Raw genomic sequence first — 27,231 nt, 5'->3', positions numbered from 1 at the left:
TCAGGCTTTAATTGATAATTTATTCACAAGATTCCCTATAAAAGGCGTGGTAGATGAAGTTTCTGTTCTACATGGGTCGACATTGCCAACTGACATGGTCGATATGGAAAAGATGTTGTATGGTGATAGAGAGATGATACTTCTTGCTGAGTATTTTAAAACTGACCAAGAAAAATCGTTATCAGACTTACGTCTAACAAGTAGATTGTCGATGAGAAGTTGCAGAAATCGGGTAGAAGTATTATCAATTTCCACGACAGAGTGGGAACGGGGATTTTCCCTTATGAATTTACAGATGACTGATATTAAAAATAGATTAAGTGCTCAAACATTGTCTAACTTGTTGTTCATCAATGTTAATGGCCCACTGCTAGACAAGCTCAAAGTAGACGAGCTAGTTATTTCTTGGCTGAAGGATGGACATCATTCTACTGCGGATGATTTACAGCCAAAAAGTTACCAACAGGAAATAAATCCGATTTCAGATTTGTTTTAAGGTGGAAAATTACGAGTTACGGAAAATGTACATTTGTATTACTAATGGCTTATTTGTTATTCAACTTTGTATCTACTTTTTAGTAAGTCTCTTCTTTGCTTTAGGTAAACTACTTTGGAATAAATGTTCATATTAATTGCAATTATGCATATTTGTAACTTAAATTTAACGTGGTGTTTTAGTGATTACACAAATTACAATTATGAGCATACTTTATGTAGATGCTCTCACATAGGGTACCCGAGAACCTTTATACCCTATGAACAACTGATTTTTTAAGTTTTTTGTGAGAAAAATACTGTGAACTTTTCCATATTGTACAGGGGTATTTTCCTGCGAATAGAAGTTTCTTGTGGAATGCGTTCAGAAATTAACACTTGCAAGAATACTCTCTTACTACAAGTATATTTTAGGCGCACACTAATTTCCCACCACCTCGAACTGTTTCAATTTCCTCACTGACAAACACTTTACCCTTTTATATCGTAAAGGTCAGATCCACCGTTATTGTAAGAGAGTGGTGCTTGAGCGATTGACTAGAAATTCAAACTCCGATTAGAGACAATTTCACAGTCTTGTTTTATTACAAGGGTAAACTCTTTAGTCAGTTCAGAAGAGGCCGTGGATCGTGTTCAAAGTTGATGACGATGGATTTTGGTGAGTCAGAGTAGGTCAAAGTGGATGAGAGTGGTTCATGGTGGGTGGTGGGTCAGAGTGGGTCGCCGTGGGTGGTGGGTCACGGTGCGTGGTGGGTTAGAGTGGATCACCGTGGGTGGTGGGTCATGGTGGGTGGTGGGTCAGAGTGGGTCACCGTGGGTCGTGGGTCAGAGTGGGTCATGGTGGGTGGTGGGTCAGTGGGTCGTGGGTCAAGTTTTCATTGACCCACGCCAACTCTGCTTCCTCCTACCCTAAGTTCTACCGTCAAAATGATATGATAAAACCCACCCCAGGTCCGAACCTCATCTATGTTGAAAATTTGATTAAGATCAGTTCGGTGGTTTAAGCGTGATGAAGTCACAAAGACAGTCACTTTTATTTATTTTTTTACATATATGTTCAACCTTCCCCTCCCCTACATTATGCCGTCAAAGTAAAATGATGAAAACATCCCAGGTCCGAACCTTATCTATGTTAAAAATTTGATCGAGATCGGTCGGGTGGTTCAAGAGTTATTAAGTTTTATTTATTTTCATATATTTATCTTCCTCTCCTCCCCTCCTCTCCCTTAATTTCTCCATCAAAATGAAATACCAAAAATCTCCAGGTTCGAACTTCATCTATTTGAAAATTTGATTGAGATCGATTGGGTGGTTCAAGAGTTATTAACTCACGAACATGGTCACTTTTATTTTTATATTTATTGACTTTTGTGTGTCTCCCCCTCCTCCTTATCCCCTACGTTGTTCCGTCAAAGTGAAATGGAAAAAATCCATCCCAGGCACGAACGTCATCTATGTTGAAACTTTGCTCGAGATTGGTCGTTTGGTTCAAGAGTTATTAAGTTTTATTTATTTTGTATAATTCCCCTTCTCCTCCTCCCCTAAGTTCTACCGTCAAAGCGAATAGCTAAAAACACTCCTAGGCCAGAACTGCATCTACGTCAAAAATTTGATCGACATCGGTCGGGTGGTTCAAGAGATTAAGAGTCACAAACATAGTCACTTTCAATTTGGATTTGAAGTTTTTTTATTCACAGACACCGCTATTAATATATAGATATACAGCAAAGTATGACATATGTTAATAAACTCTTGTATTTAAATGCATTGATTGATTTTTCTTTCAGTTCATAGTTAGTATTGGTTTATAGCCCTACGACAGAAAAATTTAAAAAATGTACCCTTCACGCTAGAATTAATCTAGGGTGAAAATTTCTTTTGTAAATATAATTACTAAGCTGAAAAATACTCCAGAAAAATACAAAGGTGAATTCCAAAAACGTGTGAAGTTATATGAAAAACTCCCGTGGGAAGAAAGGGAAGAACCGCTACTTTCTCGAGACTCTCCCACATTCTCATTCCACCAATTTATTCATACTCATTCACTTTCATTAATCATGCATGCCTTTTAGCCATTTGACATAAAACAAGAAATTCATTGAATTTTTCGAGTGATTGTGAAGTCTTACTCTTACACCGGCCATAAACCTTATGGGTCTGTCCTCAAATAGAAGGGAGTGGGGTTAACTTTACGCTTCTCTAATTATGAAATAGATTGTTCAGAAGTTTGAATATTTGTTCGGGGTCAGTTATACGACGTGATAACTTTGTAAACAGGTTCTCGAATATGGCTGCAAACGATTCGTTTCTCTCGAGGAAAAGGAAATCCAGAATAGATTGTTTATTAATGGGAATGTGTTTCCGTTAGGATTATTTTCTCAAAAACTGTTAGAACAATTTTTGTTCATTTTTTCATAAACAAACAATTTATTAACAACTCTATAATGAGTTAATTTTTCTCAGACTCCAGTTCGTACTTCATTAATTCTATGTAATCTTATTCGTAAATCCACGTTATGACGCAACATAAAATATACTCAATCCAAATGTCTAATTATAGAGTTAAATTTTATCTAGACTACGCTACTGCAAAATAATTTCGATAATCTATCACATTAGGGCGTGGAAGTTGGTGCAGGGGTTCCGTATCCTTTTCTTGGTATATATATGAAATGAAATTTTGAGTTTTACGTCCTACGGTTATGCCGGGTAGGCTAAAGGAGACGGTGATTATGAGAAATGAATGAAAATGGTGGAATGAAGAAAGTGGGAGGAAACGAGAGAACTCCGATATATATATATAACACAATATAGAATATATACTAATAGGAGACTATGAGAAAAAATGTCCAAAAAGAAAACCTAAAGAATTCATTGGAAGGATATTTACAGAAAGAAAAAGAAAAGAGAAGCTATTCGTAGTTCCAGGAATGTCCTTTATCTGCTAACTTCTAGAAGAAGTATGTCTGTGTCATGTAATTAAATTTTACTGCATAGCTTACATACACCACTCTCAGCTTGTTGCCACTTGATGAGTTTGTGGATTCATTTAACTCGTCATTGCTTCATTGTATTTCATTAAAATGTAATTTAAGAACCACAATACCACGAGACGTAGACAGTATTACTACCAAAATCGTAGATGTATTTCTTCTTAAGTGTCTGTAATACCTTTTCTTCTTCTTCTTCTTCTTCTTCTTTTTTATAAATTTCTATCGTGAATTCTCACCCTTGTTATATTCGTTCTTCTGTTTGAAATTAAACACTAACTTCAGCCGTTAACAAGGAATCTGAACGAAATATTCTTCCATCGAGACTCAAGTATCTTGTTCGAAAATTGACTACTCTGACCATCTAGTCTATCCTAAAGGGTCCTTTGTACTGAAAATCAAACCCAGTATTGTCGAGACCCAAAAGCGAAAACGTCCTATGATTTAGCTATTGTCTTCAGTTATACTATCTACAAAGAGAAGTCAGAAAATAAGTTTCTCTTGCTTTTTCCCCCTACGAAGAGAAATCAGAAAATATATTTCCCATGCCTCCCCCTTCCCCGAAAAATCGTTGAACAATTGGTCAAACAAAGCTTTGGTTTAATGCGAAAGCGATTCATACACGATTTAATGACAAAAACCAAGTTACTATAGATGGTGTTATCACAGTGTTAGCAGAAAGTTCACATTAGTGGACCATTCTTTGCCCGGCAAGTAGGGAAGTTGGAGCAATCATATCAGCGGTTTTGTCATATGTTAATAAGACTGAAGTATGCTATTCGCAGGAAGCGTTCTCGCCTTGTGACATTCTTGCGTTTTGTTTTTAGTAGCAATGTAAGACTACACTCTGAGGCGACAACGCAAAACAGTTTTGTCCTTCTTGGTTGGGAGAGCCTTGTCCATCCACCGTACAGTCTCGACCTCGCGCCTAGTGATTTTCATTTCTTTCCAGCATTGAAGAAGGCTCTCAGCGGAGACCAATAATGAATCAAAGACAGCCGTGAAGGAGATTTTCGACATGTAGGACACGCATGTTTTTCCAGGAGGGTTTTTTTAATCTTGTAAAGCGGTATAAAAAATGCTTCAACATCCTTCGTCCTTATGTGGAAACATAAAGTAAGCCTTGTTCTTTATTTCTGCAATATATATTTTTCGTCTTGCATAAACACTTCTGTCCATAGGTATCAGCGGAATCAAACTTATTTTCCGACTTCTCTTGTAAGTGAATACCTACATGTATCTAGAAGTGAAGATATTTGTGGACGGCAACATTAAAGATAAAATTAATAGATGTATTAAATTAGCCGGGAGTGTACTAAAAAAATCCATGTAAAATTTTCAGTGAATGTATTCTGCTTGTTTGGACATACAGATGGGAGATGTGGACAATAACAAATTAAAATATTCATCGTCTACAGACTACATAATGAAGATGATAGGAGTGATGGGATACTATCACGAAAATAAAGTCACTGAAGTGGAGTGCACTGCAAAGAAGAAATGACAATCGATGGGCAAAAGCAATTTTTGACTGGATACCGAGAGACAAGAAACGACCTAGGACCTAGAAAAGAATTGCTGAGGATGATGGTTGTAAAGAAGAATTGGATAGACCTTCATCAATCAGTGGATTGATAATGGTTGATTGGTACCATTTATCTTGAAACGTCTTTTAATTTTTTAACTAATTGGGAAAAAAATAGAAAAAAAGTTCTGTAATTTGTACCATCAACAGGAAACGTTGTTCTATCTACTCTGCAATAATATTAGGCTAACAATCGTGTCAATATAAAGTTGTGTTTCTCAAATGCCATTGGTCAAGTTACTATACATTTCAAATCCATACAACTTATTAAACGAAAATGAAATCTCTTAGTTTTACGACCACTGTTATGCCATATAGGCTAAAGGGGACGACGATGATGAGAAATGACTGAAATGGTGGAATGAAGATATCTAGATGAAACGGGAGAACTCCGAGAAAACCCACGCTATATGTTAAGTGAAAACATACAATACCACACTTATTGTTCAGTGTTGCAAACATTGAAAAACAACAAAAGTTTGGGTGTCTCTGTAACAGCAATAACCCAAGTGAGATGGACAGGACAATGCACATGCACAGTTGTTATAGTATCAAATACTATGATCTTGATGTGATGTATTTTAAATAAATAGGAACAGAGAAAATTTGATATTTTCAAAAAAAATTATTTCGAAAATTTACTTACATAAATATCATATCCAATCACATGAATGGTTTTCAAAAGACATATACTGTAGGTCATCGTGAGGTTTACAGCAACGTCATATCCCAAAGCGTTCCGGAGTTATGATAAACATTGATAAAGTTCGTAACACTTCTTAAAATCAGCTACCTAAAACTGTTACTGTAATGTCAAAGTAACAAAACAAAGCAACCACCATTTCTTTAAAAAGATCCCACAAATATGCCATTTAAGCAGTATTGCGAACTCTATCGATGTTTTCACTTCTGCGGAACGACTTGGGATATCAAACTGTTGTAAATGCCATACTTATCTTTACATCTATTGAAAACCATTTTCGTGATTAGATGCGATTCTTATCTAAAGACTTTTTTGAAAGTCTTTCCAAAAAAGTAAAATTTACATTTTTTTTTTTTTTTTTTTTGCAACTTTGTTCTTATTTACTTGAAATACCATGATCATAATGCAAATATTCAACCTTAAGGTATTTTGAATATGTATTGTCCGATGTGTCTTATTTACGTTTATACTGTCGTTAACCCTCCAAAGTGTAGTTTTTATTTCTGTGATGTTGTAGCGATTTTAGTTTGCAACACTGGACAATAATTGTGTTATTGTTTTGTTTAATATGTATACTTGAAATATGTAATAACTTGACGTAGTGCCATTAAAAAAAAAATAACTTCATGTTCGGTTGACAACACTGCTAATCTTGTGCTCTTATCAAACAATGTCCCTGTGCCGATATTTTTATGGTTCAAAATTTCAGCGTTAGTTTACAGATGAATGGGGTTCACTCTGAATATACGAGGTGTGTTCAAATTCTAAAATCTCCCTATGTTATATTTCACAAACTGCTTAGATACTTACATCACAAAAAATTGTCACTTCTCAACGTAATTTCTGTTTAGATATACACATTTTTGACAACGTCATTGCGTGATTCTAAGGCCGCCAAGAACGCTTCTTCAGGGGAAATCGCTGACACCAGAGCCATTCGATTGGGGGATGAACTTCCACGGATTGTATCCTTCATTCTCAGAAATAATGATTAGATAGTTCGGAACATAAACTTCATTTTGCAACCGCCATGCATAACACAACCTGTTGTTGGAAGCTAAGTTAAAGAGGACTGCTATTATAGGCTAGGGAGTTGAGACAGATGTTGGAACGGCGCCATACCAATTTGTTGGAGAGGAGTTATTATTTCGTTTATATCCGTTGCAAAGACATATTCCGCCTTATGCAGAGTTCATTTTGACCTTATATCGCACCTTATATCGCCGAAACTATCCCTTACTGACCAAAGTGCCAGAGGATTTTTTTTTCTTGTTTCGGTGTCGGGAATCAGCTCCTGAAGTTTGTTTAAATAGTTTCTTGCCATCCTGTATATGTGTGTGTGGCTTGAAAAATCCGGAGTGCCAGGTCACAATGACAACTAGAAATATGAATCTGGCGCCTAACTAAATTAAGGCCAAACCATGTACGCCTATGTATCAAATTAGTCTCCAGGTCGCCATTAGTGTCTGAATATTTCAGTTTAACGATAGACATTTTCATAAATTATGTATTACAACAAAACTCAATGATCTTGTTTCTGGATTCAGACTTCATGTTTCGTGGTGTGCCCATAATATATAGCAAAGCAGTATATAGAAGTCATTACATATACGGCTTGAAAAGATCAGAAATATGGCGTTTGAAGCGACTAACTGACCATGTACAGGGTAAAATGAACACATTCTCACACCCAAGACTCATTAGCATATTCTCGAAACTGTTGGTATTTTCTAGAAGCACTAACGATGCACTAACGAATGGCACTAATCTCTTCGTTAGTGCTTAAAGTGGTGGGACAAGTTCACGCTAGGTCCAAAGCGTTTTTTACTTGTAGTTCTTTAGCCCCTCCCCCTTCCATCAAAGAAAATATATTTGTAGTTCTTGTGTTGTAAATTGCAATGTTCAAATTGTCGTTACAATGAATCGTGTATTTAGTCGCGACTATAGAAAATTTCACCTTGGGATGCACGTTTATAGGCCGGATCACTCTAAAAGATAATAGTGTGTTAAATATGTAATACGAAGACGCCCACACGGGAAATTTCTAGTACAATGGACCAATTTATTTTGTAATATACAAGGAAGGGGAGAAGGAGTCAAATATGTGGCTTTCGCTTGTAGTCTATTCGCTAAATTAAGCCTGATCTCTATCACCGGTACTTATGTGCTCCATGTGGCTGGCTGGAGTAATAATATTTTAAGTTTTCTTTAGTTGCACAGTATTGAGAAACTAATGAAATTTGATTACGGATAGAGGGAAGTTCTATTAAACTTCTTTCACTACAGCTCATAAAAGATCTCTGGCCGGCCAGATGGCGCTCTATCTACTCGGTGATGCGTGGTTAGCCAATCACCGCCCAGACGCCATTATTTTTGGCTTCCTGGACTGGAGTTGTAAGCTGTTGATTCAGATAGCATCCCAATTGCCTCATGATACTATATTAACACTGGATAATGTTAGTGCTTCCACTGGGATAAATTTTAGTGTATCAAAGTCGCGCACACAAACAATTCGGCTAACCTAGAGTTCAGTAATGTAAAAACAGTATGGGCCTTATGCAGAGTCGTTCTGACGCGTGATTAGTGCAATGCTAAAAAGTTTGACTAACTTGTTTCCTGCAGTAGTCAGGCCTTTAGTGTGATACTAATCATATTTCAAAACGACTCTGCATAAGGTCCTATATATTTAATTATAACAAACATTTTTTTTGTTTAATTCTCTTTATTTGCAATCGAAATTCGTAAATTTTGATACATACCTGTATATCAGAGAAAGAGATCAAAAGAATGAAGGATACTGTATATAATAATTTGTTGAAATCTTATGTAGGTTAAATCTAGAGCTTCCACGTTTTTTTTTTTTTTTTTTTTTTTTTTTTTTTTTTTTTTTTTTACATGACTAACCCATGTTTTCTTTGTGATAAATTATAACCAGAGGTATACAGCCAGTGAACCGAACTCGGAAACTCCCAGCCTTCATAGCTGTGGAACACAGCCTCTATTGCCGAGACGAGCCTGTATATGGCTAGGTTTGGCCACCAAATAAGGTGATCTTTATTCTTAGACGATGGGCTACTTGTCCAGAAAATTTCCTGCAGATCCGGCCCGTAGTTACTAACAAATAAAATACCATATCGAAGCAGAGCCGAGCTGAGCCTATCCTTAGCAGAGTCGGCCACCAAGTTTAGCGATCTTTATTCTTAGGATGATGGGCTACCTGTCCACCAAATTTCGATGATATTCGGCCAGTAGTAACCGACAAACAAAATACGACATATACCCCCTACAAGGCAAGTTGAGCCGAGCCTGTCACCAACTGAGCCCAGACATCACATATACTCTGTAATGATCTTTATTCCTTACGCGATTGGGTTTTTGGCCACCAAATTTGATTTAAATCGAGTAGTTACCAAGAAATAAAGTACCACATACAAACAGAGCCGAGCCGAGCCGAGCCTGTCCTTGGCCGAATCGGCCACCAAGTATAGCGATCTTTATTCTTTATTCTGTGTCTGCGCACAGATTTAGATGATATTCGGCCAGTAGTTACCGCTACATAAATGGCAAGCCAAGCCGAACCTGTCGCCGGCCGAGCTGGGCCATCACATATAGTGGCCTTTATTCCTTAGATGATTGGGTACTTGCACATCAAATTTGGTTTAAATTTGGCTGGTAGTTGCCGAGAAATAAAGTACTATATACACACATACATAATTACATCTAGAGTAAAACTACAAGTTCGCGTATGCTTACGCCGGGAGCTAAAAAGAAAAGTCCTAATATCAGGATAACAAATGGAACATACTGCATGTAAGCAGAATCCACTTTTAACATCACAACACTAATGAGGGGGTCTTGATCCGGGTGAGTCCCCTGGTTACACCACTGTTTGCAGGATGTGAATTGTCTTCTGGACGATGAAAGTAGGCTCCTCGAAATACAAAGTACAAGTTTTACATCAAAACAGAATGAAGTAATGCAATATATGGAAAGAACAATATAAATTTTCAACAAATTATTTAGTTGTATGTTCATTATTCATTATAGCTTTGGAAATATTCGACAGTTTTAATATATTAATGAACCTTGTGTAACAGTGCCGGCAATGTAACATGGTCTTAATCAAACAGATTATCTTCAGACCTGAAGATAGCATGTCTGATAAACACGATGTTATAAAGGTCAGTCATAAATCTTGCAATATTTGCACAACCTAAACAGCAGGCGCTTGTATAGGCCGTGATCAACCCTAAGTACAAGGTCAAACTGGCTCAAGGGGTAGTACGACTATTTAACAGGCCGCCATTCTGACAGTGTCTTTAGTCAGTCATTAGGGCGGCGACGATTAGTGATCAACAACGTCTTTGATACGTGAACTGTTAGTGTGAGTTCGAACTCGGACATAACTCTGCGGTAACAACCCGAAACATTTATTATGCGAAAGGAGAAGGTATAGTGAACCACAACAACTCGTTAGTTTCAAAAAATGCGTGTAAGTTGGAAAATGTTGAAGATCAGCCAAGGTCCGGCCCCTTCAGGATAATATTTTCTGAGATCATACGACACACGTTTCAGGAAAATCCATCTACCAGCACACGACACTTGTCAAATCAACTTGGATCGTCAAAGTCCACTGTAATGCGTCACTTTCAAAAACTCTGGAAAACCATCAAGAGTTGCCACATAATGACACAAGAGACGATCCCAACTCAGAACCAGAGAGTAAATGTGTGCCGACAACTGCTTCAAAATTCGCATGACGTGCGTTTCCTGAAGTGGATTGTCAGATGTGACGAAAAGTAGGTGTTTCTCCGAAATCTGAATGTGCAGAAACAGTGGTTGAGCAAGGACCAACTCCACAGCTGATCTTCAAACAGGCCCGTTTCGAACTTGAAGTCAGGCTTTGTGTGTAGTTGAACTACGAAGGGGTAATTCACTTAGAGTTCGTTCCTAACGGTCGTACCATCAATTCCTACCTTAATTCCGAACAGTTGGAGCGGATGTTTGCTGCACTTGCACTACGCCAAAAGTATCCTGCATGGATGAACTAAAAGCACCTGTTGCAGCAGCATAACACAAAACCATACTCGGCTCGAAAAAGACAATAAAAAAAAAAAAAAAAAAAAAATCAGCAATGTTATGGCATCGAAGTGATATCACACCCGGCAAATAGTCCTGACCTTGTCTCTTCGGATTAATACTTGTTTCAACCCACGGCGCACTTTCTGAAATCACGAAGCTTCACTTACAGGAGGTAGAAACAGCAGTGACTAATTTCTTTGCCTCTAAGAACAAGATGTGGAATTGAGGAATTGGTAGGGAGGAGGGTGCAGACAAACAACACGAGGAACTGTACTTCAAATGTTAACCTGCTGTTATTGTACTGTATACTGTAGGTATCTTGTGTACCACAATATTGCAAGACTTATAAGCCATCCTGGTACATTGCCGAAACTTTTACAAAAGGGTCATTAATATACATTTAGTGCGTTAGTCTGTTTTGTTTTATTAATACGTGACTTCTTGTATTTTTATTTGTAGTTTTTTATGTATATTATATGTTAGAATAATTAATTGTGATGTGATGCTAAAAGCTCTAGCACACAAGGTTCGAAATGGGAGAAGAAAAATAAGGAAACTGTTTTTACCTGTTTCTTTCATTTCTGTTTATAGTAGTATAATTCCGTACAATTGAACAGAAAATAATATACCAACTGTAATGTTAAAAAGTAGGACGTAGGAGATACTGTTCCCCCACTTCGACCACTTAGCGTGTGAACGTGACTGATATGAACTACCGTCTATAGTTGCTTGAATGACAAAAATACAGTTAGCTTAAAGTATTGCAACGATGTCAACGTCTGTACCATTTCCAGAAAACTCTATTAAATTAGTATTAGTTGGAAGGGGGATATATGGATCGCTAAACAAACTAAGGTTGGAAGATAAAGGTAGTGTTTGAAGGAAAGTCGCGCTCCCCAATGCTCTCCTCGTGGATCCGCCACTGAATACACTTGTGCTATATAATCGCGATTCACAATTTGGCCTCTGAAACTCAGAGGGATCTCCCATTTGTCACTGCATTGTATTTAATATTTTCTTCGGTTATATTATTCCCTATTCTGAAGGTGTTACCTGGATCGATTCGCACGCCTTTTAACATCTCTGCCCAGAGTAGTTTCCAGTAACTTGTAGTAGCGATGGCCAAAGCTTATAACAACTAAGTCTTTTTTTAATATCGTATGGTTACTTATGAGTGGTGATTATCATATGGATCACGTGCCAAATAGATCGTCAATTGGTTGGGCGAGAGAAAGAGACGAAAACAGGACATTGGGATTGTGGAAGTGAAGCACCGCACGGACTGTTGAAACAATCAACTGTTTCAACCACTAATCAAACAGTTCATGTGTAGACGAATAATGAAATAAGTGAACCGTGTATTGCGCGGTGGGCAAGACAAATCACGTAGCCGAACTCCCTGACGTCATTTGGTTTGAGCAGACGTCAGCAGTCCACTGATGTTTGCAAAAGTGTTAGTTTAATAACATGGAACTCCCTTTAGCTCTGAAAAAAAAAACAAAAAAAAAAACAGGTGAATATATTAAAAGAAAATAGATTCAATTTATATAGTTGAAAATTGTTTAACCCAGTGAGCAGTGCTGAAAATGTTTAACTTTCCATTAATCACATACGTTTTGGCTTAACACATTGTAAATCTCTTCAAAGGCTACATATAAATTTTCCAGGCATATAACTGATTTTTCAAAATTGTTAACAGATATCTCGCATTATATTTGGCCGAAGTACGTATTCTTCACGGTGTAGTCTGCAACAAAAGTTATATTGTAATTACAGAGCAAAAGTATTTGTTGATACTATTGTTTCTCTTAATCTGTGATGCCAATCTCCCACGTTTATAAATTCGCATCTTTCAGAGTCAAAGAAATCGCATTTTGTTGTCTAATTTCCTACGTTATACTAATCACAACACTTTTACTGTCTATAATACTATCTATAAGAAATAAACACTTCGTGACTTTTTTTATCTTCTGTATGTAACAAGTATTCGTAAAAGTTCAATTTTTCCACTTATCAAATAGCTTTTGAATAAGAATTTCCCTTGATTGGAAAATACAATTTAAAATGTTGAAAATAGAAAACAAGCCGCTATGAAGGAACGAATTATACAGGGTGGCCCAAAAGTAGGTATACAGACCTCCATTGACCACGTTTGACATTCTAATTTATTAAGATAATGAATTTATTTGCTTCGGTCTGTTCCGAGTTTAAGGCATAAGTGAAAATAAATTAAGAATAAATAATGGAGAAACTGAGTAAATACTTGTATAGATAACAATAAATAAATGATATAAAATGCCGTGAGCTGCTTAGTACGGGACTGTATACATACTTTTGGGCCATCCTGTAAATCATTCACAAAATCGTTGATAATTGACCAACTCTTGTTGCCATGGTAAAGATGGAAACAATACGTTTAAAGTCCGCAACAAAATCAAAGTTAGCAACAATGGAAAGTGCCAGAAATTCCTATGTATAATAATGCTTATAATACTAGGATACCATGCATATAGTAATAGGATACTAAGCGGTGAGCCTACATCTCCAGCAATTCGTATCACAGACTTTGAAGTAGTTCATTATTATAATTCGCTCCTTAAAATGTACAGTGTGTTCGAAAAGTCCCCTCAAAAGTTGCCGTAATTTCACACGCACCGTCTTTATGGCGCAGTATACGTCTCGGCTGAGTTGAAACCTAAATTCTAGTTTCTTTCTTGTTAAGGAGCTGTCACATTCTTTATTTCTGGTCAGTGTTGAGAAAATGAAGCAACGTACTGCAATCTGCCCTCACGGGAGAGCGTTTTGAGGATGTTGTGTCCAAACGAGCAAATGTGATTGCGATGCTATACAGCATTCTAGTGAACGACTTTCCTAGTTTGTTCCAAAGCCTTTACGACCAGTCCCGCGAGTCTGTGGCTCGGGGGGTGAGTATGTAGATAACTAGCGTAGAAATACAGTTTTTTTCATCGTTAAGTATTTTATTTCGAAATAGTCCCGGAACTTATTGAATGCACTGTGTCTATTTAAGTATTTTTCTCACAATAACCCGTACCTAATCAATGCGAAGAGACTTTCTGAACACACAACACAAGTTATTTTGTTGTCAGAATGTAGATAGAGTGTCTTCATCACCCCTTTTTGTATTATAACCTTGTATTGAACATAAACATTCTCCAAAGGGTTTATTGTTGTAATTTAGTCTTTGAATGCTTTTCTTGTTTGGTATAAATCTTCTTTTTCTTTTTAACCAAAGCACAAGCTACATTTTATTGTGCTTGAATTTTGAGAACCACACATCATGAAGTCGCTTCACCAACTACTTCTGCACCAAAATGTACTTTCCCGAATGAAAGAAAGTACTTCATGTACTTCATAACAAAATTTGGTAATTAATACTGATTTCACACTTAATAATGACTTGATTGCCTCATACTTTCCGTTCCTATATTATAAAAGTTTGCGGTTGATTTTCAAATCCAAACAAATACATCATTTACAGTATTTGTTTGCATACTTCAAGTCAACAATAAGCATGGTTGTCATTTAGCTGTTGCTCAAGCAATCTCGACTTTTTTGACGTAGTTTATTTTTGTATTTTATGAAATGTCTCGTACACAAAAGTTCCCAATTCGACAAAAACGCAACTAATACTTTTTCGAAAAATTAACATTAGAAAATCTCACGAATTGACACTCAACTCAATCCTGTTCCAGTTTAACAATCATTTCATTTTCTGACTCTCCTTAATTAGATTTCTCTGCATTTATTTGCAGCATCTCGAAATTGAAAAGGGTGTCAGAACCATTCTGCTGCAATTTATGGGACAACCTACAAACAAAGAAAACAAGAAAAAAATAGGGATGATACATGTATATAGTAATTAGTATTAATACCCATAACATTGTTGATACTGCAGACGTTGTACGGAGTCATGCATTCAGGAAAGAGAGAGAGAGAAAGAAAGTAAGTCACTGTAACAAAATCTGAAGTCCCTTGATATTGTCTGTATAACCAATGTGAAAATAACTCTTGCTATTCGTGCGATTTCTTCCAGCAAGCTGTTGTCTACATTTTTGCTCGTCCCTCTAGGAAACGTCCGCGTAGGCGTTTCTGCTTGGGTAGATTGTCAGTATGGAGATAACTCTTGCTATTGGTGCTATGTCTTTCAGGAAACTGCTGCCGGTGGTTTTGTTATTTCAAAATGAAAAAAAAAAAAAAAAAAAAACTAAACGGCTGTTTCTTGACGGACGACATATTGTAGCATCAACGACAATAACTACTTCTGTGTCATGCTGTGAATAGAGCCAGCTGATTCTTACACTAATTGATGCACGCAATTTTCTGTTGTGTAGTATCAATATCTCTCTTATTATACAAAAAATTGAGCTACTTGGATTTTTCAACTAGTTTTATTTGAGCGGTATCGAATCGCAGTTTTCAATACAAAATCCTAGAAATTTTATGTAAATAAAATATTGGATTACAAAATGCAATGCATCTATGATCATAATATATAATCGAGGTGAGTATTTTTTACAACAGACAACACTATCTTTTCTTTATGACAAGGTGAGTTCTCCTTCGAACTTACATACAGTTAAACCTTACCGCCCTTTCACATTATCCGGCGATTTGCCTTATCCGTTTCCGGCAAATTGCCGGTCAAGGTAGAAAGACATTGCAAGCAATGAAGCTCTTCACATATGCGCGGCAAACTGCCGGATGGGTGTTGGGGAAAAAAGCAAGTGTTGCCAGGAAAGAGTAGAAAGTGGCTGCGATAATATGGATGCGTGTGCTTTACGTATATACAGTATATATATCTATATCTATCTATCTATCTATCTATCTATCTATCTATCTATATATATATATATATATATATATATATATATATATATATATATATATATGTGTGTGTGTGTGTGTGTGTGTGTGTGTGTGTGGAGTGTGTTTGTGTATGTGGTTATGTTCTAGCCCAGTACACCTGGAGTAATTTTAACCAAACTTGTTACATACAATGTATGGGAAAAGACTATGTGAAAATAATCGAAAACGACCGATACTACCGGAGTGTCGAATCCATAGGTCGTTGATTAAAGAGTCCAAATCAGTATAAATTATTTTTTTTCTATGTAATAAAAGATTAAGAGAAATAAATGTCCGGGTAGCACTGGACAAATGAGTTCGTAATTCTATAAATTTGTGGTGCCCCAAAATTGAAATATACACTATCAAATATTTCAACAATATTATATATTTAGTAATAATACATTTACGTACTTTCGCAAAGCAAGAGAGAATTCATGATGTGATATTTGATAAATATACCGTACCTTATATATTTTATAATTGTTATCTTTAACACTTCTATGGTTGTAATTTCTTGAATAGTCCTTTGAATATAGGGACTAGAGCAGTGCTTTAGAGAGACTTGAGTCAATAGTCGGAACGCTTAAAATAAAAGAATAAACCCGAAATACTATAATAATAATAATAATAATAATAATAATAATAATAATAATAATAATAATAATAATAATAATAATAATAATAATAATAATAATGCCTACAGATTAGAATTGGGCTCAGTGGTTGACTTGGGATTCTGGCAGTGGCGGATCTAGCCCGGGGCCGGGGTGTCTAGACCCCACCAGATTTCAGGGTGACGAAAATAATAATTTAAGCTATTATTTATATATTTTTGAAACTTTATAGTAAACTCATGTTATACTTCTCATAGTCTGGGGTCTGGCAGCCTCCCAGTTTTTACGTTCTAGATCCGCCACTGGATTCTGGGATAGATCTCAACCACCGACTATCCTGAAAGGACTTTATCCTGGTTTTCCCAGTCACAACAGGTGAATACCGGAATCGTATTTTAAATATTCAGAACTTGGCCGCTATTTTGATCAAGTCTATCGATTGTGGAAACAGTATAGAAAAATATCCTTCAAGTTACCACTTCTCTAAAAAAAAAGGGTGAACCCATATGTGTCTCTGACTTTTTTTCTGTCTATCTTAACAAGGCGAGTAGAAGACACTTTTTGCATCTGTCAATTGCAACCGCCACAATACGACAAGAGTCACAAGGTTTTGTTTCTTCAGTTGCACAGCAACCCTGCTTGGATATTTTTAATCCGGAAAACTGCCGGAAACGGATCCGGCAAATCGCCGGATAATGTGAAAGAAGCCTTAGTAATGAATTTTCCTTCGAAGACCCGATCTTTCTCTTCAAGCGTCTTAAGTTCTCACAAACACAATCTACTATGAATAGAGGTCTACAGACACAAAATATAGCATTCGCATCTGTACCACATTCGCAAATGAGATAACAGATATATGCAGCTTATTTGTTCTATAACAATTGATTTCAAGTTAATATCTAACATAATAACTGTAAGTACCCATCTTGAAGATCTGTAAATCTTATGACATGATATCTATGAAATTCAAGTCAATATTAAATATAATCTCTTCGGATTGACAATTAACACGCTTACTAATATGCAATAAATTACAAGCAAACACGAATTGTGACGTTAACGAAACAAAACACAAAACTGCTTTAGATCCTTTCAATATTTCTAACAAGTTGATCATACGCTCAAATTATTATAGACCTATTAATTTATCTTTACCGCATTACTTATAAGGCATAATCACTTCAGTATGCAAAGATAGAAATAAGATAAAAGATCATGGAGAGACCATAAGCCAACTTACACGAACTCACATAAAATGGTGAAGAATGAGAAAGAAAGGGAAATCAAACGAAATACAATTTTGTTAACCCGAAATGGTGCTAAACACACTTTAGTACAATAAATCAATAATAATTAAATTATTATTTAAAATTATTTTTTTTAAAAAATGTCTTTTGATGAGAATATGCAATTTTATCTGCCATCCGCAAAGAAAGTAAAAGTATATCCATAGAAAATTGTGTAGATACCAGCGGGTACATCCGCGCAGACCTGTAACTATGAACTACCAACCATATTACTTTAGGCTGGCCGTAGAATTGATGACAAAGAGACCATGTCCACTTCCATATTTAATTTTATCTGCAAAGAATGCGCCTCAATTGGCTTTCTAGATTAAAAAGCCGATTACAAGCAAAATCACACTAGTAGTAGTCTCTTTTCTGCCTTTCTAACTTTCCATAATTGTTTCAATATATATATATATATATATATATATATATATATATATATATATATATATTGCCACACTCTTTCATTTTGTATTGAAATGGCGTCAGAAAAGCATCGTTCGATTTGAAGTGTTTATTAAACAAACAAACTAGATCTAAATAGCATTTGGCTACAGTACGGGTTAGTAAATGAACTTCTGTGTGAAATTCAGCTGTTTTGTTTTAGTCATAAAAATTGAAGGTCTACTTCATAGTCTGCGTACTTTCACTTCTCCTTTATTTGAGGACATTACTGATTTATCAACTATTAAAAGCTCTATATGGACATGTTTAAAACTAGCTATACACAGACATTAATTTATTAATTTATGAGCTGGTCAGTTTTTAGTTTATCGTCCTGTTCAGCAGTGATTCTATGCGAGATGCCGACCTACAGTTTAACATAGGATCCGAAACATACGAACTCCCACCGGCAGTTGAGCTGTGGTCGCTGCACTAAGAGACGTGTACGCTAACCATAGTCCTATACTGTTCGTTACGCAAAAAGCAGTATGCAATCAATATACGGTATATAATATCCTGTTCTATTAGGCAACCAAAATGCTCTGAAGTTCACCTGTAGAGTATAACATACAGGAGATCTTGATTTTTTTTTTTTTTTTTTTTTGGACAGGGAGTTGAGGTGGAGAATGGGGACGCGTCAGCAATAGGGTCATTTGGCTCTGTCAGGATATAGACAACTGGGCAGATTTAGTTTTATTTCATATTGTGAAACTATTGTACAAGGACTTCAGAAACAATGTGCAAACAAAACGGAAAATACAAATTAATAACCGCAAATATCTTTTTAAACCAACTCTTATATAAAATGCACAAAAATATTTTTTTGTGGGTCAAAACAAAGAAATGGGATTTAGACTATAGAAGCATTGGTCTGCAATGAATTATAATGAATTTAGTAAACCATTTAGAATATCCCATGCACTTTTAGTCTTAGTCTATTTCTTTATTTATCTGACAAAAAAAGGTTATTTTATAAAAGCGTTTTTATTTTTTATTTTTTGGTTTTAATAATTATTTGGGTTTTGATCTTGTTCTTTCGTTGTTCTCTAGAAAATCTTTCATTAGTTTTCTGTAAGATTAGTGCTAGTGCTCTATATTATACTCAATCTGTTATAAGAACTATACCTGATATGTAAATCAGCAATTGAATTTATTTATTCACTCCTTCCTAAGTAATTCGGTACATAGCTTGTGATTGCTTTAGATATTCACCACGATCATCCGATCATCCTGTTTTGAAAATAGCTCTCTATGCACATCCACCCCCATATATATATATATATATATATATATATATATATATATATATATATATATATATATATATATATATATATATATATATATATATATATATATATTTGGTCTAGGAATTAATTCGTGCGGGTGGACAAGAGATGGCGCAACGAACGGAGCGTCCCACAGTTCCGTGTATCCATACATGTGTTGCAAACCCCTGTCATCGCGTATCGTTCGTAGTATAGGGCAGTGGATTAAAGCGTCAACAACACCAGTTTGTAGTTAAGTGAACATGGCGCAATTTGTGCCTGATAAAGTGTTTTTGCGGGGTGTCCTGCTGCATTACTTTAACATGCAGAAAAGTGCGACTGAAAGTCATCGTATTTTGGTGGAAGTGTATGGTGACCATGCTCTAACTGAGCGAACGTGTCAGAAGTGGTTTGCACGGTTTAGAAGTGGTGATTTCGGCTTGGCAGACCAAGAGCGAGCTGGACAGCCAAAAAAAAATTCAAGACGAAGAATTGACAGCATTGCTCGAGCAGGATTCGTGTCAAACGGAGGAACAGCTTGCAGCAGCATTAGGCGTTGATCAAACAACAGTCTCCAAACGCTTGAAAGCCATGGGAATGATTCAAAAGATGTCACATTGGGTTCCACATGAATTGAAAGACAGAGACGTTGAAAGACGAAAAACCATTTGCGAATTGCTGCTTCAACGACAGAGCAGAAAGGGGTTTCTGCATCGAATTATTACGGGTGATGAGAAGTGGATCCATTACGAAAACCCTAAACGAAAAAAGGCCTGGGTGAAACCAGGTGAACCAGGTCCATCACAACCAAAACGAGATATTCACTGTGCAAAGGTTATGCTGTGCATATGGTGGGATATGAAAGGTGTGGTGTACTATGAGCTGCTGCAACCGGGTGAAACTATGAATGGAGAACTTTATCGATGACAATTAATGCGTTTGAAGCAAGCTCTGGTCAGAACACGACCAGAATGGGAGAACAGACATGATAAACTTAGTGTTCAACATGATAACGCTCGCCCACATGTCGCAAAACCGGTCAAAACCTATTTAGAAAATGTCGGATGGGAAGTTTTACCCCACCCGCCGTATTCACCGGACGTTGCTCCTTCGGACTACTACTTGTTCGATTGCATGAACAACGAGTTGATTGGACAGCGGTTTACTTCTTCAGAAGATATCGAAACATGGGTCTCTGACTGGATCGCTTCCAAGGATGAGGACTTCTTTCGCCACGGAATCCGTACATTGCCTGACAGATGGGCGAAAGTGGTGGCTAGCGATGGACAATATTTTTCTTAAGGTATTTATGTATTTTCTGTTTGTACTACAGCTTCAATGTGTGCGTACCAACCGCACGAATTAATTCATAGACCAAATATATATATATTTCTTTAAAATATAATTGTTTCCTCATTCGTGACCGCCATTGCGTAGCACTTACTTCTCTTTGTATATATTGCTCATTTGTAATACGACTAATCTAACAGCGGATACGTGTCGTGAATTTTTATACTTTACAACAGAGGTTTCCAAACTTTTTAGTCTAAAAGCCACATTGACGTCTCCACTCAAGTCTCATGGGCCTAGATCTAGTTTCCACATAATACCAATATACTGTAGCTAGTGATGTGAGGCGGAAAATTTTCCGCGGAAAATTTTCCATTTCAGAAAATTTTCTGGAAAATTTTCCGCTATATTTTTCAGGAAAATTTTCCGTTCTAAAAAAATATCAGTAATCAAGTAACAATTCCACAGCAATCATGAAATTGATTGAATTCATGTATAGAAATGTTAAAAACGGAAAGATCGTTTAAAGAATCTGAAAATTTTCATGGCTCAGACAATTTTCAGTACTATGTAGGAACAAGTTAAACAATTTTTCATGAATCGAAATATTTTCTGCCTTATATGGAAAAATTGAAGAACTTTTTATGAGTCGGAAAGTTTTCATCATTTCGAAGCAAGAAGTAAAACAACTGTTTTCTGAATCGGAAAGTTTTATTGCTCTGTAGAAACAAGTGAGAGGAATTTTTATAGATCGGAAAATTTTCATCACGATGTAGAAACAAGTGGAAAACACTTTTCATAGGCCTGACAATTTTGGATATTATGTATAGTGATGTTAGGTGGAAAATTTTCCACTATATTTAACTGCACATAGAGCTACAAAATTGAATTTCAGTAGAGACAAGTTAGTCAGCAACAAATTATAATTTTCCAATTAGCTTTCGGGAACCGGAAAATTTTGTATTTCAAGTTGGGAAATAAAATTTTACACAGTGTTTCTCTCTATATATAGAAGAAAATTTTTCACCTCACATCACGGTTAAACAATGATGTAGGAATAAGTGGACTGTTCTTTTACAAATCGGAAAATTTTCCCTTTCAAAATTTTCCGGAAAATTTTAATCACTGTACAGGACAGACAATTTTACGATTCATGGAAAATTGTTCCACTTGTTCCTACATAGTACTGAAAATTATCTAAACCATGAAAATTTTCAGATTCTTTAAACGATCTTTCACTTTTTAACATTTCTATATATGAATTCAATCAATTTTATGAATACTGATGAATTGTTACTTGATCATTGATATTTGTTAAGAACGGAAAAATTTCCGGAAAAATATAGAACAAAATTCTCCACCTCACATCACGGCTAAACAACGATGTAGGAATAAGTGGAGTATATTTTTACGAATCGGAAAATTTTCCGTTTCAAAATTTCCCGGAAAATTTTCATCACTGTAGAGGAGACAATTTTTCGATTCATGAAAAATTGTTGCACTTGTTCCTACATAATACTGAAAATTGTCTAAGCCATGAAAGTTTTCAGATTCTTTAAACGATCTTTCACTTTCTAACATTTCTATATATGAATTCAATCAATTTTATGAATACTGACGAATTGTTACTTAATCACTGATATTTCTTAAGAACGGAAAAATTTCCGGAAAAATATAGAAGAAAATTTTCCAACTCACATCTCAACTAAACAACGATGTAGGAATAAGTGAAATATATTTTTATGAATCGGAAAATTTTCATCACTGTACAGGACAGACAACTTTTCGATTAATGAAAAATTGTTCCACTAGTTCCTACATCGCACTGAAAATTGTCTAAGCCATGAAAATTTTCAGATTCTTTAAACGATCTTTCACTTTTTAACATTTCTATATATGAATTCAATGAATTTTATGAATACTGACGAGCTGTTACTTAATCACTGATATTTGTTACGAACGGAAAATTTTCCAGAAAAATATAGAAGAAAATTTTCCACCTCACATCTCAACTAGACAAAAATATAGGAATAAGTGGAGTATGTTTTTATGAATCGGAAAATTTTCATTGTACAGGACAAACAATTTTTCAATTCATGGAAAATTGTTCCACTAGTTCCTACATCGTACTGAAAATTGTCTGAGTCATGAAGATTTTCCGATCCTTTAAACGATCTTTCACTTTTTAACGTTTCTATATATGAATTCAATCAATTTTATGAATACTGACGAATTGTTACTTAATCACTGATATTTGTTAAGAACGGAAATTTTTCTGGAAAAATATAGAAGAAAAATTTCCACCTCACATCTCAACTAGACAACGATGTAGGAATAAGTGGACTATGTTTTTATGAATCGGAAAATTTTCCGGAAAATTTTCATTGTACAGGACAAACAATTTTTCGATTCATGGAAAATTGTTCCACTAGTTCTTACATAATACTGAAAATTGTCTGAGCCATGAAAATTTTCAGATTCTTTCAACGATCTTTCACTTTTTAACGTTTCTATATATGAATTCAATCAATTTTATGAATATTGACGAATTGTTACTTAATCACTGATATTTAAGAACGGAAAATTTTCCGGAAAAATATAGGAGAAAATTTTCCACCTCACATCTCGACTAAACAACGATGTAGGAATAAGTGGATTATGTTTTTATGAATCGGAAAATTTTCCGGGAAAATTTTCCAGAAAATTTTCCGTTTCAAAATTTTCCGGAAAATTTTCATCACTGACTGTAGCTCCAGCGCCGTCTTTTGAGCAGCGACAAAGTTGCACAAGATGTCATTTATGCTTGATTCCTGAAAAGTTCTGTTGCGTGATCGCTTGTCTGGAAAATTCAACTACTTTCGAATGTTTTCGAATATGTTCTACCCACCGAGGACAAGCGATATAAATACAGGAGACAATCGAGAGTTGGACAGTTCCAACTTTTGAGTTTGCAGCGACAAGCGCGATCTGAAAAGCGAAATATAATTCAGCTAATGTGTTTTGTATCTCTAGTTACTTAGTGAAAACATAATGTGTTTACTTGTAAATAGATAAAACCACTGCATTCTATTTATTCAGTACCCCAACTTGTGATGGTATTAATTAATATGATTATGATTTGAAATTACCTGCCTTTTATATGGATTTGTATAAATATGGAACAGAAACGAAAGATATTGAGTGCAGAACATTCAAAGGACAATGGGGATATCAAGATTTCGTGATTGAGTCAAGTAATAAGAAAAAGGCAATGCGTGTAATTTGCAATGAAACAGTATCAGCCCTCAAAGAATACAATAGAATATGTCATTATGAGACTAAACATTCTCAAAATTACTCAAAACAACAAGAAGCCTACGGTTAGAAAAATATGAATTTTTGAGAAGCAGGTTGAAATCTCAGCAATTGTTGTTTAAGAAAGTAAATACTGAACAAGAAGCACCAACTCGTGCTAGTTTTTGCATGGCTCATTCAACAGCGAAACATAGGAAACCATTTACTCACGACTTATTAAGCAAGGATAGCATGATTGGAGCAACAGAAGAGATATGTCCACAACAACTAATTTATTTTATAACATCAATTTGTCAGCAAGTACTGAAACTTGACGAGTAGATGATATTATAGGAAATCGTATTAACTCAATTAACTGACAAAAATCAAAAATCGATGGCCCTGGATAGTCAACGGGTGTTTCACATACTGCTCACGTGTACTTTTTATTCGAGGGATAGATAAAAAAAAAGTACATATAAACGTATGAAGAGCTTGACATTCAAAGAATTCACAGCACGACTACTGGGGAAAATAGCTTTAAAGGAGTTAGAAATACTGTTCAGAGAAACAATCATCAGTCGAAGAATAAAGTGTATCATTACTGATGGCGGCAAAAACGTGTGTGGGGAAAAATAAAAGTGTCATTGCTCTCGAATCAGAGGTTGTAGAAAATGACGGTGGTTCAAAACCATTAATTGTATATACATTGCGTCATTCATCAACAGTGTTTGTGCGAAAAATATTTGGATGTGTCAGAATTTTTAAAGTCAGTCGTGTCAGTTGTTAATTATATCAGACTACATGCGTTCAATCATCGTCAATTCTGCGAATTTATTGAAGAGATTGGGGGAAAATGACTTGCTATATTATAATGCAATACGTTGGCGTAGGTGCAGAAAAGTTCTAACGCTTTTTTTTTTTTTAAGCTCCGAACAATAATCGAAATTTTCTTGAATGAAAAGAAGTTACAAAACAATAAATGGTTATGGAAATTAGCATTTTGTACAGATTTAACTAAACATATTAATGTGCTTAATTTAAGATTACAAGGAGAAAAACAGTTCCTGCCTAATTTATACATTCACATTAAGTCCTTTTGACAAAAATTGTTTTGTTCAATGAGCAAACTGAAACGGCATTTTCAGTAGATTTTGCAGCTGAAGTTTTAAATGTTTTAAAGATATATTTTGAGTTCGTTTTTTCAGATTTTGATGCAATTGCAAATAACATAAAGATCTTTCAAAATCCTTTTAACACCAATATAGAAGCCTTGCCACAGAACTTCAAGTGGAAATAATTGATATGCAGTGTAGCGATAGTTTTGAAGAAAAATGTTTAAATTTATCACTGCTGGAATTATTTTCGTATTAGTGTCTTCCACTTACACTGTTTCATCAGTTGCATAAATATGCTCGTGGCATTTTTTTTTTTTTTTTGCTTTCGGAATTACTTATCTGTTTAAAAAAATTAAATAGTATATACAAAAAATATTTACAGATCTAAATTAAGTGACAAGCATTTGAAGTCACTGCTGATATAATTACTACAGTAAACGTAATCCACAAGTGCAAATAATTATCAGTGGAAAATTATTGCTACATAAATCTCATTAATCACAATTATAATGTTTATTTTCATTATAGGAATTATCTACATATGTCACTTATTGTAAGATTTTAGGATAAATCCACAGGTAAAATGGGGAATTTCATTATGTATATCAGTTATTAATTGGTCTTATAAAAGATCTGATTATTATTTTGTGTCATTTACTTAGTAAATTTTACAATTTAATTAAAAATTATGGTAGGTAGAGTTGGTCGTGCTCGCTTGCCGGTGTTGGCCTTGGAGCTGTAATTTGGAGACTCCTGTTTTACAATATCATATAATATGCAAATTGAAGACTGAAATAATAGTATAAGTGTAAGCAGGTATAATAATTGGAAAGATTACGAGTGCATTCTGGAGTATGAACGATTAGGCTATGTACAAAATGGCAATCAAAATAATATTTTCGCAAGTTTTCATAATGAATATCATAATAAATAACTTCTCTAGATAAACTAACATGATAAGAATTATTTTTGAATTTGTGTCCGCTTTTTTCCGTTCTACATAGTTTCATTTTCAGTACTAAATTTATGTCTTTTTTTCTTTTGTAGGTAAGTTTCTAAAAGGCTGCCTACCCAGAATGCAAATGTTCTGTTCTGAGTTGTAAGTACATTTCTGAAAATAGTTAACTGTATATTATTGCATAGCTGATATTCAGATCGAAGTGTTTTATGTGGCATTATGTAGTAGTTTATGTATACTGTTTCCTGTGAGATTGTTTTTAAGCAATACAAGCGATGAACATTTGATGGCAACTGATCGTAGCAATTGATTATAAATGCACAATGTTTGATTTTGGATATGGAAAATCGATATGAACAGAAAATTTAAACTCAATTGATACATCCGAAAATGTTTATATTTCGAGAAATATTGACAATATCAAAGTACCTACATTATAAAAATTGCTTATAATGTTGAAATTTCAACGTATCGAAAATTCCATATGTTAGAGTGATGTATCGATCGATGACTTTCATATCGATATTTGAAAGTATTGATCTATCGACCAATATATTGAAGTATGATAAATCCTGACAACTATTAAAATATGTAATTCTCGATTTTTTCATAATTGTTCTCTGATACAGACGACATTGATGATTTATACTTACCAGAGCCTTTAAAACTCGAATTATTCGGTATTCGAATATAGGCCTGTTCGAATATTCGTTATTCCACTATTCAGACAACGAATAATTATTAAAATATATGAAAACAAATATTGAGTAACGTCAGAAAAGTGGTTCGAATAACTTGAAGCACTAGTAGTTGCTGCGTTCTTTCCATCATGGATCTTTTCTGTAATAATACGTACGTACCACAAGTAAGCTTTTCCCCAAATCGTACCTTGCTCATAATTCTAGCTTAATTATGAGATTCCTTGTTATATTGGTCAAAAATCACAGGATTGTGGAACCTTATCCCATGGAAATAGGGTGAAACTACATAATGGGCTATTTTCTACTCCTGGCAGATATCAGTATATTAGTTCTTCGTTCTTCGATATAATTGCTTTTTTCTTTTGATTATAACCCAGTGTTACGATTGTAACCTAATTCAAAAAGTATAATCGCAATGAAAAATAAATTTAAAAATTTATGTAATGCTCTAAAGTAATAACAGGTTGAAATATTCAGAAAGAAAGAAGCTTAATTCTCCGGTGCTTGTGCGAATGGTGTTGAATCACAAAACTCCGTTTTTGCGGTTTAAGT

At 35.1% G+C, this 27,231-nt stretch overlaps 1 protein-coding gene across 7 annotated transcripts in view; it reads left to right on the top strand.

The window, feature by feature from the left end:
* Positions 1-27,231, top strand: part of Pde11 (Phosphodiesterase 11) — a 959,005-nt gene that overhangs the window by 616,991 nt on the left and 314,783 nt on the right. Inside the window, exon 1 of one of the 7 annotated variants that reach the window (XM_081759674.1) lies at positions 26,101-26,119. The exons of the other annotated variants lie outside the window; for them this stretch is intronic. The gene's annotated coding sequence lies outside the window, so the exon portion shown is untranslated. Of the gene's footprint in view, positions 1-26,100; positions 26,120-27,231 lie in introns of those variants that run through there. 7 annotated transcript variants of the gene reach the window in all.

Source organism: Thermobia domestica, chromosome 5 (genome assembly GCF_964235325.1).
Source record: "Thermobia domestica chromosome 5, izTheDome1.hap1.1, whole genome shotgun sequence".
In the NCBI taxonomy this organism is placed as follows: domain Eukaryota; kingdom Metazoa; phylum Arthropoda; class Insecta; order Zygentoma; family Lepismatidae; genus Thermobia; species Thermobia domestica.
The sequence above is the reverse complement of the archived record's forward strand: the minus strand, read 5'-3'. Positions and strand labels throughout refer to the sequence as shown.